Here is an 11,779-nt window from a genome sequence, read left to right as displayed (position 1 = left end):
TTTTAGAGTGTTCTTTTCTAACTGTCAGATTTAAAATATTTAAGTCCCTGGTTGGACTTATGGCTGTAGAAACCAGTTGTAAGTAAGGGCCCCAGGATGTGAACCCTGGAGATGTGTTCAGTTCTGTGTTGGCCTAGAACCTGAAACATAAAAGTGAACCTGTAAATATTTGTTGAAATCATTAAACTTCGTAAGATACTTGTTTTCACATTTTGTAAAAGGTATGTGGGTTTCTTAGGAACTCTCCATCTTCGACATCCCTGTAGGCACCAGTACTGTGTGTTCCCTACAGCAGGTGCCCGGTTGCTCAGTTGAATGCAACTGTGACCCCAGGGACTAGAGCCCACCAGGCTTCTCTGTCCATGGAATTTCCCAGGCAAGAATACTGGAGTGGGTGGCTATTTCCTTCTCCAGGGGATCTTCCCAACCCAGAGGTTGAACCTGCATCGGCAGGTGGATTCTTTACCACTGAGCCACCTGGAAGCCACAGGTGCTCAATAGGTATTCATAAATTTGATGACATCTAGTTTGGGAAGACCCAAGTATAATCTTCACTCCACTTTAATTAGTGTCAAGTCATTCTGCCATTAAAAATTTATACCCAGTTTAAGATGGAGTTGCTTTCATTGAAGGTGGAGTATGTAAACCTCATGGAGAAGACAGGTTTTGTTGTTCATTTTTTTCCCCGAACACTTTTTAATGAAAAATTTCAAACATGAAGCAGTTGGGAGTTTTATAGTGACCATTTATCTACACCCAGATGCTACAGTCAACACTTTGCTACCATTCCTTGTTTTTCTTTTAAATCAATTCACTTACAACATTTGCTCCTCAAAAATAAATGTCATTGACATAAATTTAGAGAAAAAAATTTCATTACTACATGGAAAACTAGTATGTCTTACCCAAACTAGAAAGTTACCATAAAAAATACAGTGAAAATTCCACAAAGGTGACTATTCCATGTGTTCTGGGCTACCTAGAGAGAGAGAGAGAGAGAGTTTTTTTTTTAATTCAAAACTTTAGTTTCCTTTAAAGGAAAGGCTCAGTAAGAAATGAACGTTGAATGCATATAGGAACATCTAAGCCAGCATTTTCCAATTAAATCATGACCCCTCGTAGGTGGTACAATTAGAACGAATTGTGTCAAGTGAAGCCACAGACAACAGAATCTATTCCAGTACGTGGCTTAACAGTAATGGTAAATGTTGTTTTGCATGCTGTGCTACCATTACATGTTTAATAATATACTGGATTGGGGTTTCTTTTTCTGTCCCTCCTTTTACATGGTTTAGGGCAGTGGTCCCCAACTTTTTTGGCACGAGGGACCAGTTTTGTGGAAGAAGAATTTTCCACAGACCAGGAGGTGGAGGGCATGGTTTCAGGATGATTCAAACACATTACATTTCTTGAGCACTTTATTTCTATTATTATTACATCAGCTCCACCTCAGATTGTCAGGCATTAGAACCCAGGTGTTGGGGACTTTTGATTTGGGTGGATTCTTGAGGTTCAATAACCTCAAGTAGCATTTATTGCATGAAATGCCTGTATGATGTAGTTAAGAACATGCACTCAGAGTTGGACTGCCTGCCTCCACATCTCAGCTGTCAAGTGATGACCAACTCTGGGACCTTAAGCATGTGACTTAAACTGTGAGCTTCAGTGACTTCGTCTAAAATGGGAGACACTAAAAGTAGCTGCCACAAACAGTCGGTGTGAGTATTCAAAGAGCTAATGGGTGTGAAGGGCTTCAGTGGCTGGCGCATAATAAATGTCAGCTGCTATGCTCTAACTTCAGGGAGATGGCATCGAGGGAAGTTTCCTGTCCCAGGGAGCCTTTTGGGACCAAAACGCCCCTAAGAGGATTCTGCCTCAGGGAGGCTGTGTTTCAATGTGACCAGCAGATGGCGCCAAGGATGCCAGTGCCAGTGTTGGGGACCAGCTTCTGTATTCAATTTCACCGACTTCAGCTTATTAGAAGAAATGGTGTGGGTCACCGTTTGCTGTTGCTTGTAAAATAGTTGGGAAGTAGAGTCTAAGGATTATTGATGCTGCTAGAAGACTAGTCTTTAATACATTTTTATCTTAGAAGATTGATGTCCTGTGTGGGAAATTATGAAAGTCAAAGTGAAAGTGTTAGTCATGTCCGACTGTTTGCAACCCTATGGACTAGCCTGCCAGGTTCCTCTGTCCATGGGATTTCCCAGGTAAGACTGGAGTGGTTTCTGTTCCTTTCTCCAAGGAATCTTCTTGACCCAGGGATCAAACCTGGGTGTCCTGCATTGCAAGCAGATTCTTTATCGTCTGAGCCACAATGCTGAAGGGGACAGTTTTTCAGAGATCAGATTCCTGAATTTCTACTTAAGATTTAATGTCCCTGTTGGTTTCCTCCTGGGACATTGAGGCCTTCTTGTATGGGGTCGGGGGCGGGGGGCTCTGAGCACTTGCTCACCCTTAGCATCCCTGCCCTGGTTTGGGAAAGTAAGATTCAGAAAATCTCCATCCCACATGGGTATTGGTGGCAAACAGCCCATTTTAAGATGCATTTTAGTAACTTTGGGTGCTCCAGGCCTCTGTGTGTCTAGTCAGAATGGAGATGTAAAATTTGGCACAGTAGATTTCAAAAACAGAATATAAATATCTTCTTTTTAATATCACATTGAAATAATATTCTGGATGATAAAATCAATTTCACCCTGTCATACTTTTGTAACTGCAGCTACTAGAAATGTAAATCCACCACAGTGTATTTCCCCAGGACACTGGGGCCCCAGGCCCTCTGACTTTTTGAAGATTTCCCCACTCATCACGTCATATGTTAAAATGTACCCACATCCCACCTTACATACATATTCCTGCTGCAAGTGTTTGGAAAAAAAAAATTTTTTTTTTTTTTATGCTTTACTTCTGAGATTATTTGGCAGTCTATAACTCACACTTGGCAATGATTTCTTAACGATCACCAAGAATACCAGGAAGTTTCTCAAAACATGTTTTCTGATGACTCTTTGGAACACCGAAGAGTTTGACAGTATTATATTTGTGGACACTTACATTAGTTTGGGGTTGTTTTTATATTTTGAAGCCAATTTTCATTCTCTCCTTCCTGCTACCAACCCCACCCCCAGACACATTTGCAGGCCCTTGAACAAGCTATATAAGCCCCAGTCCTGGGGTCCAGAGTGCCTGGTGGGAAGTCTCTTGGGGCTGTAGTGTTTCGCAAAGGCAGTTTCAACACTAGAGTCCTATTTCCTTGAAAGATGCTAGGTTGACACCCAGAGACCCAGCGTTTCATAGCTCTGCAGAATTTCCTGCTAAGTGAGGACTCCTGGGTTTCACAGATCTTGTTCATCAGAAGGCAGGAGAAGGCAGGAAAATCCTGTGGCTGCAGTTTTGAGAGGGTTTTTTTTGTTTGTTTTTTTGTTTTCTTAATCATGACAGGTGTTATGTCACCAAAGAGCAAACAGAAACAGAGTAAATAACTTGGAAGCCTGATGTAAGTCTGTTGTGAATTTTGCATTGATGTGTTGAGAAATATTCTTTAAGGTGAGGGCCATTTCCAAAGCAAATAAGAAAAACCAGTTACACACATGCTTAAACAGTCATTCAGCCCCTGAAAAGCAACTGGTATGCATTCTTTTGGGTTTTTTCCTCCCAGGTGTGGGGCAAGGGTGGTGATGGGGAGAGGCCATGGACACAGTACTAAGACATTGTCAATCCCCTGTCTCCCATGGACCAAACCAGCACTACCCTTTAGGTCATCAGGGCCCCTGGCAGTGCTGGGTCACCCCCAAGGCTTCAGCATCCCTTCCCCATCACCGGTCAGCAGTGGAGTCTCTTCCTTTTGAGTCTTGAATTTAGATGTGGCTGGTAGGCCCCCATACCACGTCAACACTGCCCCTGGTGAGCTTAGGGCCATTGATCACACACCAGATTTCACAAGGCTGCCTGGGGATGGGGAGGGGCCTATCCCTGGCCCTTCACTGGCTACTCATTGGCCAGGACTCACTGCCTGCAGTGGAGTCAAACCCCAGCCCCTGCTGACCCTGGGCACCTTATCAGGCACCGTGTGTGGGTTCTCAGTCGCTTCAGTCGTGTCTGACTCTTTGTGACCCCATGGACTGCAGTCCACCAGGCTCCTCTGTCCACGGGATTTTCCAGGCAAGAATACCTCGGGCACTGTGTTTATCATCATTTCCACTCCCTCATGGATCTTTCTGGCTCTGGGGTTTGCCCTTAAAGAAGTGTGGTGGAGGCTGACTTTTTCTGAGAGAGAATGCCTGGAAGCATTCAAGCAGGTTGCTTCCCACTGTCCTCAGATCAGTGCGTGTTTTCTGGTGCCAAGGCCCAGAGACTCCCTCAAGGCTCCTCAGCTTCTGGACTTCACCTGACATGAACCACTGCTCGGCTGCCTCTGTGGGCCTCTGCGGCCTCCACAGTGAGGGCCCTTGAGTAGCAGGGAAGGCCCTGAGCACGATTCTGAAGGCTAACAACTTAGTCGCCTGCAGATGCAAAGGAAGTATTTGTCATGGGCAGAATTGTCCCCCACTCCCCCAGTTGTATCTCGAAGTCCTAACCCCCAGTACCTCAATTATGACTGGATTGGTGAGAGGGTCTTCAAAGAGGGGATTAAATGAGGTCACTAGAATGGGCCCTAATCCAGTATGACTGGTGTCCTTAAAAGAAGAGATTAGGACTCAGACACCGCAGAGGAAAGACCATGTAACGACAAGGAGAAGACAGCCAGCCATCTGCAAGGAGAGAAGCCTCACAGAACCAACATTGCCCACACCTTGATCTTGGACTCCTGGCCTCCAAAAGTGTGAGGAACTAGATTTCTGTGGTGCTTTGTCCCAGCGCCCTCAGCTAAGTGTTGCCAGGTAGCCATGTGTCTTTCAGCCGTATGACCAGGTGTCCCCTCTGGAATACACCCCATGTTCATGCCACACCTACAAGAGCCTTCACACACATTCCCGGGCCCCCAGAGCAGGTGCAGAGTAGGGCTGCACTTGCCTGGGACAGGGTCTCACCCTGGCGCTCACTGAGAAGACCCCTGCTGGCAGGTGGGCACCCTCCCTCTAGCTGCAGAGTTAGTCTGGCCCCCATCCCTGCACTGATTCTCGCAGACCGCTCTCAGCTCGGGGATTAGCCACACCATCCTGGGAAAGGGGGCTCCCATTGGCAGGACAGGCTTCCCAGCACACCTGCTGGCCTGGGGGATGCAAAAAAACTAAGACTCCTGTAGCCTTCCCGGTGAGACTGGCTGTTTAATCCACATCCTCACCCCAGTGGCGGCTGCTCTTAGAAGGCTGACAGAGGCAGTGCCCCAAGGTATGCACTGACATACCATCATCAGTCCCCAAGGTTCCTACTGCTTTCCATGCCCATTCGCACAGCAAAGGGACTTTGCAGATGTGCCCGAGGTGCTGGGCTTTGAGATAGGGAGCTTATGGTGGATTTTCCGGGGGGCCAGTGGAGTCGCAAGGGTCTCTAACTGTGGAAGAGATGGGTAGAAGGGAGAGAGTATCAGGGAGATGCAGTGGGAGAAAGACTGGGAGGAAGCTGGCAGCTGGGAATGCTGGCAACCTCTAGAAGCTGGAAAAGGCAAGGAAACAGATTCCTTCCTGGAGTCGCCAGAAGGACTAGCTCTGCCTACACCTTGACTTAAACCCTGTGAGACATGTTTGGGCTCTGCCCTCCAGAACTCTAAGAGAGGAAATGTCTGCTGCTTTAAGTCAAAAAGTGTGGGCCCTCTGTGACAGCAGCAACTGGAACTAAAGCAAAGTGGTCTTTACCTGGGACCCACAGATCCCATGGGCTTCCCAAGTGGCGCTAGTGGTAAAGGACTCGCCAGCCAATGTAGGAGATATAAGAGATGCGGGTTCAAACCCTGGGATGGGAAGATCCCCTAGAGGAGGGCACGGCAACCCACTGCAGTAGTCTTGCCTGGACAGAGGAGCCTGGCGGGCTACAGTCCACGGGATCACAAGAGTTAGCACGACTGAAGTGACTTAGCACGCATTCACAGAACCCCCCCAGGTAGAATTCAGGGTCTGTGAACTGCAAGGGGAAAGTATTCATCTTTAGCAACCAGAGTCACATTGAGGCACAGATGAGTCACAACCTGGGCCAGGGCCCCCCAGCAGCAGCTGTGACCCAACAATGGATGCCCTGTACCCCAGGGCACCACTGACATCTTGACACAGGGGACTTGCTCATTTGTCCTTCGAAACTGCTGACTCACCAGCGCCCCTGCGGTATATCGTTTCTTGGCGTAGTCAAGGAACACACACATTCCTTGCTTTTAACTATTTTTTTTTTTTACTTTGAAGATTTATTTTAGATAATTTTAATAATATTTCCGTGGAGGCTGATTTCCTTTGTTTTAGTCACTGAATGGTTTTTGTTATAGGAATACACTTGATGGAAAATATCCATATTTTGGTAAAATACTGGAAAAATAGAAAAAAACTTACTCCTATATCACAGCCACCATCCATATGTTTGGAAGTTCACAGGGTGATGCCTAATTTAGAGTTCAGTCTATAGGGCAAGGAAATACAGTGGCTGAAGCTTGCCTTCCATTCTGCTCCCTCTGTCTGAACAGGATATGGATGTTGGCAGATGGTCCTTCCCACAGGCCAAGTCATGGTCTTGGTATATTAAAACTCATCCCTACACCTCCCTTGAGGATGGTAGACTGCCATCAAATGCTGTGTGCTCCAGAACACAATATCATATGGTTGCCACCATAGCCAGATGTTTAGTAAGTGGTACTAAAATGCAGACAGTTGAAAGAGATGCCTCTGCTTGCTGCTGAGGGCTTCATCTTGTCAAAAATCACTGCTTGCCCTAGAAAACCCAGAGAAAGATGGCAAAGCCAGGGCAGGGACTAAGCATCTGACCTACTGATAGCAGAGGGAAGGGGTGAGCTGAGAAGCCATGAGTCACACTCTGCTTTTAACTATTTTAATAGCTGTGTTTTAGTATGATGGTTTTCCTTTGCCTTTCTAGGCATTTTATTAAGTGTCTAAGATCATCTGTCTGAGGAGGGTCCTTTGGGCTCAGCAGACCACCCAGGGGCACTGTGGCCCACACAGCTGCAGGCTCCTGGGAAGGGGACACAGCCTTCCTGGGAGGCTGGGCTCTTCGGCTCTGCTTTGGGAGGCAGGGAAGGCATCTTGAGCAAAGAGATCGGGGACTGTCCCTGGGCACTGAGGAGCCACAGAAGGAGCACACATGGGAGGATTGCCAGGTGCCCACCTCCTCACCTGGCGTGTGTAGCCTGGAAACTGAGGCATGCCCGGTGAAAAAGTCAAAATTGCAATTGTCGGTATGGGACATGAGTTTGAGCAAACTCCAGGAGATAGTGGGGGACAGGGGAGCCTGGCGCGCTGCTGTCCATGAGGTCACAAAGAGTCGGACACGACTGGGCGGCTTAACAACAACATTCAGTATGAGGACGAGCTCGGCACTCTGTGCATGATCCCAATTCAGCCTCGCTGAAGACTTAGGAGGATGTCACTGTCATCTGCCCATTCTAGAGCTGAGGAAACTAAGGCCCAGAGAGGTGGTGGCTATGCTCTGTGCAGTGCAGCCTGCCCTCTGCCCAAAAAGAAGCGAGAGGGACTTTCACTAATTGACAGGGACGACCAGAGGAGCCCAGGGGGCAGGTTACTCTCTGAAGTTGAAACAGCAGGGACCAATCCATGCCCGAATGACGTACAAACCTCTCTTGTGCTTCCTCTTTTGGTTCCCTGCCTCAGTTTTTTGTTTCAAGGTTCCTTGGGCCCCCAGTTTGGGTGGGGGAGGGGGTGCAGGTGGCTGCACCCTGCCCCTCAGCTGCAGCCCAGCTCTGAGATGGAGATGGGGCTGCCCAGGCTTGACTCCACAGGAACATCCTGTGGCTCACATCTCCGTTAAGATAAACAGGCTTTGGGGATCCCTTCACGCCCCCAATCTCAGTCCTCTGGAATGTGTTCAGTCACACAGTTGTTACTCCACTCAGCACATCTTTACCGAGTGCCTTCCACATGCCAGGCCCTGAATACATGGAACCGAACAAAGTAGCCAGTAGCCTGTCCTCCCAGAGCCACCCTCTGGTGGGGAGATGGTCCACACAGAAGCAAACAGATGTATAAAGTAGGGTTGGGAAGGGACCGGAGCTTTTGAGGGATGCTGGAGGAGAGGCCTGGAGGGAGTCTGAGTCCCAGGCCCTGGGAGCATCTAGTTCAGCGATAGCAGATCCAAACACCAGGCTGGCTGCCCTCTAGGACAGGCTGGGAACAGAGGGTCTGTGTGGATCCTGGGGCTGCAGCCAGATGCTGCCTCCAAGATGCAGGTGAGGATGGGAGGTGGGGTCCCAGCCTGACTGCTTGCTGAGTACAAGGGCCCAGACTCAGGAGACAGCCAGGAGTGGGCAGGGGAGGTGGGTGCTATCAGTTTCATTCCCAGAGTGGGTTGGGCAGGGAAGAACAGAACAGGATATAAACCAGCAATGTTCTAAGTAAAAGGATGCTTAGTTGGACTTTTCCCTAGCTGAGCAGCTGAAGCCCAGGGAGGTACAGGAGTGCTTCCCAGTCCTGGAATGACCCTAGGGAGCCCCAGTACCCTTGTGTGACTCAAGGTCGGTTATTCCAAACCACGAGTCCCACGGCCACGATTCCACCCACCCGGAGCTCTGGCTTTCTCTCCCCTCCAGCTGTGCTGGTCTCCCGGGGCTGCTGCAGCGTCTGACCTTGAACTGGACGGCTTAGAACAACAGAAATGTACTCTCATGGCTCTGGAGATCAGAAGTCCAAAGGTAAGGTGTCGGTAGGGCCGTGTTCCCTGTTAAGGCACTCAGAGAGAGAACTCTGTTCCCAGTATGCCTTTTTCAGAGCTGGCTTCTGGGGTTGCCACCAATCACCGTGTTCTCACCTTGCAGGCACATCACTCCAACCTCTCTGCCTCTGGTGTCACATGGCCTTCTCATTGTTTGTCTAAGTTTTCATATAGCCTTCTTATAAGGACAACAGTCATTGGATAAGTCCCCATACAACTCCAATATGACTTTGTCTTAAGTGGACGATAGTACAAAAATCCTATTTCCAAATAAGGGCACGTTCATGAGTACCAGGGACTTGAATGTATTCTTAGGGCACACAATCCAACCCACAGCAAATACCCACACCCAGGCATGGCCTCAGACAAGGGCCAACATTTCCAGAGGAAGGGCCTGAGTCTAGGACCACCACCTCAGCCCAGGTGGCCGCAATGAGAAGCCAGCACATCAGAACTAGAGAGTAGTTCCTGCTCGCCACAGCTAAAGAAAGCCTGTGCAGCAACGCAGACCAGCAAAGGCATAAATAAATAAACAAAAATGAAAGGCCTTCTCTAAAGGCTGTGAGAGGACAAAAATAGGATCATGGATTGGCCAGCCATTTGCTGCTCTGGGTGGTGTTGAGGAAGTCACTCAGTGCCTCAGTTCCCTCCCTGTGACAAAGGGTGTTTGGAGGTTAAATCACGGCAAAAACTCTGCCTGCAATGCAGGAGACCCTGTATTGGGTAGGGAAGATCCCCTGGAGAAGGCAATGGCAAGCCACTCCAGTATCCTCAAAATGCCTGGGAAATCCCATGGGCAGAGGAGCCTGGAGGGCTATGGTCCATGGAATTGCAAAGTCAGACATGATTGAGCAATTAACACGTTCACTTTCACACTTTCTAATATATAAATTACCCAGTTCAGGACCTAACCCCAACAGGCATTAAAACACTTGACCTTTATTTTTATTAGTGGTGTGGGAGGATTAGCCACATAAAAGTGCCCAGCACTCAGAGGTTACTGCATCAGTGATGGCGCCAGGATCTCCTCCTGTTCTGTTCTGACTTTTCACATTCGGTCACCTGTGCCCTGTGCGCCGATGGCTCTGGCTTTCATCAATCCCCTAGAGTCCTAACTTGCTTCTAGAGAACACCTGTGACTCTTCTTTGCCCTTGTCTCAGCACCTGCCTAGAAAAATTTACCTAAAAGTAAATATAGTATTCATTCATTCACTTTCTCTCTAAAACGTAAGCTTGGACTTGTGTGCGGGTGGAGGGAGTGGGGGACATTATTAGTTTCCTGCTTGCAGTCTTCCTGGGGTCTAGAACCCTGCCCGGCACCTAACAGATCAATAAGTACGTGTTGGGAGAAGGGGGTGACACATGGGGACATGGGGCCACTCGACGGGCGGAGAGATTGGTGACGCAGAAACCTAGGGACCGGAGGATAAACAACTGAATGAACCATGGCTGGGCATCCGAATTTTTTAAAAAAAGATGCCCCATGCCCTCTTCCGGGCAGGGCGGGAGCGCTAGGGGCCCGCAGCGATCCTGCCGGACACGGGCGGAAAACGTCGGGCACGGGTTCTGCGCGCTCTGCCTTTCTAACCCCGTGTTCCCGCCCAGGGAGGCCGACCACCCGGGGTCTGAACCCTCCTGATCCCGCGGCGTCAGCACGTGCTCAGCAGACGCCGGCCGCCCAGGGCGCAGCCTCACTCCCTGCGGCGCCCCTCCCCGCGCGGCCGCTCAATAGGGAGGGGCGCGGAGTGGGCGGGGCGGGCCAGCCCGGGCGGTGCTGGGACTTGTAGGACTTGTAGGCCTAGCCGCCCGCGCCCTGCCCCCGCCCCCTAGAGGCCCAATCACGGAAGGGGAAACTGAGGCCGGCTGAAGGTATCCAACGTGACGCGCGGCTGCAACATGGCCGCCTTCCCTGGCCCAACAAGTGTAGATGACACTTTAGCAAAGTTTTCCAAGGGAGCGCTGAGAATCCTTTCTCTGGTGGAGAGCTCTTCTCGGCTCTTTCCTTCCACCATGCATTCATTCACTCAACAAACTTTTCCTCGGCGGACTTCTGTTTGCCAGACCATACAGCTTGAGGAAAACATCCAAGACCCCACCTCGCAGGGGCGAGAGAGAACTTAAATCCGCGAATAGGGGACCAGGGTTTGGGGAGGTGAAAAGTGCAATGAAGGGATAAGAGCAGGCTAAAGGGCAAGTGGTGTGACACAGCCCTGAGGCAGGAGTGGGCCTGGGGAGCACCGAGGACAAGACGAGAAATCAGGGGAGTCAGAAAAGTGTGTCCCCAGGGGACTCCGTGAAGACTCGGGGCTCCATTCTCAGCCGTCAAGGGGCTGAGGTGGGCGTCTTGGGGGAAGCAAGGATCAGAACAGTGGGTGCCTGGGGGAGAGTGGGATTAAGGAGTGGGGGGTGCTTCAGGCACAGCTGGTCTGGGCCCGGGGTCAAATATAGCCTGACAGAGAATGTACTGGATAATCGCAAAGACTAGTAAACACCTCGCCTGCCTTCCTGTGCCCCTCAACCCCACTTTGAGCAGTGTCAACTTTTAAAAAGGTGCACGACTAGAAGCTGAGGATTGTATTTTATTCAGTGGGCTTTATGCAGACTCAAACCCTGGAAGCAGTTTCTAGGATAGCCCAGAGAGAGTGCTCCTAAGCGTGAGAGAGTGTTCCTAAGCGGTAAAGGAGGGGCCAGGATACAGGGAGTTTTATAACAAAAACCCGAAAGTCGAACATCAAAGGATTCTTGTGAATTAAAGAAAAACCAGACAAGTTAATGAATTTAGCACTTTCATATGCATGCAAAGATGCAAAAGTGTGGGCTTATGGAAATTATTCCTTTGATGTGCACCTTAACCATCTAGGATCAGTATCCTGTCCCAGCCCCCCGCCCCCCCCCAACCTGAATCGCCTCAGGGTGTAGTCAGGTGGCTACAGTGGCTGATGGCTTAATGTCC

This window comes from Bos indicus, chromosome 13, assembly GCF_029378745.1.
Source record: "Bos indicus isolate NIAB-ARS_2022 breed Sahiwal x Tharparkar chromosome 13, NIAB-ARS_B.indTharparkar_mat_pri_1.0, whole genome shotgun sequence".
NCBI classification, from domain to species: domain Eukaryota; kingdom Metazoa; phylum Chordata; class Mammalia; order Artiodactyla; family Bovidae; genus Bos; species Bos indicus.
This window is presented reverse-complemented; position numbering follows the sequence as displayed.